Below are 1087 nucleotides of genomic sequence, written 5' to 3' on the forward strand. Positions count from 1 at the left end.
TGCAGCGCCATCTGAAGCAAAGAGCATACTTCCTGCGGACACTTTTTTGGCTGAGTGGCCCATCTTGTTATATACTATCTTTGACTACACTAAAACAAAACCTAAAAGTGTTTTCTTCTCCACGAATCCTGGTTTCTCTCCAATCCCACTTTTGTTCACTTCGAAGACACGGTTTTATAAATTCAAAGTGGTGTGTGTGTGTGTGTGTGTGTGTGTGTGTGTGTGTGTGTGTGTGTGTGTGTGTGTGTGTGTGTGTGTGTGTATAATGTTATATGTATTTTCCTTTTAATGAACGAAGCTAAGAAAACTTGACAAAACAATAGTACATGGTATCTTGGGCACCAGTCTGGCAGTTCTAGCTTAATTTAGGCTCATAAGAGAGAGAGACAGAGACAGAGACAGAGGCAGAGAGACAGAGAGAGAGACAGAGACAGAGAGGGGAGAGAGAGAGAGAGAGAGAGAGAGAGGAAGAGATAGAGGAGGCCAGAAAGCACTACAGAGGGTGGGTGGTAAGAGTGACAGGGAAGGTGTCGTCGAAAGCGCCAAGAGTAGCCTAGTGGCATGGCTCTCCAAGCGCAAATGGCGCCATGGCGCCACCCTTTGAAATAGAGAAAGGATTTTCAAAAAAAAAGGGAATACGATGTTCCAAAACTTAACAAAATATCACAATATTTTTTTTCAAACCAATCTCTTATTCCTAAGTACGCCAGTTTTTAGTTAAGGTGTCTATAATTAGGCTAGTGGGAGGAGGGCGGGTAAGCCTCCCGTTGCCGATCGCAAGGGTCCCCTGAGAAGGCCTAGGTCTCCCTGCGTCTTTCGTTCCCTACGTCTGACGTCACCGAGGGCGCCGAACCCAGATCGGCTCAACCTGAACCAGTGTCTCTGCCTGAACCCATCTGGGTGTTCATTGTTTAGGTGTGACGTCTGGGCAAAATAATTCAAAATGATTTATAAACTATTTGATTCAATCAATTGAAAACAGGGTTTTCTTTCCAAGAATAGCAAAAAAGTTTCTTTAATACCCCATCCAGACGTTTGACGGAAGATAAAAGAGATATCACCAAGAACATAACTCAGCTAAAAATAC

This window comes from Aplysia californica, unplaced genomic scaffold (assembly GCF_000002075.1).
Source record: "Aplysia californica isolate F4 #8 unplaced genomic scaffold, AplCal3.0 scaffold00155, whole genome shotgun sequence".
Lineage (NCBI taxonomy): Eukaryota > Metazoa > Mollusca > Gastropoda > Aplysiida > Aplysiidae > Aplysia > Aplysia californica.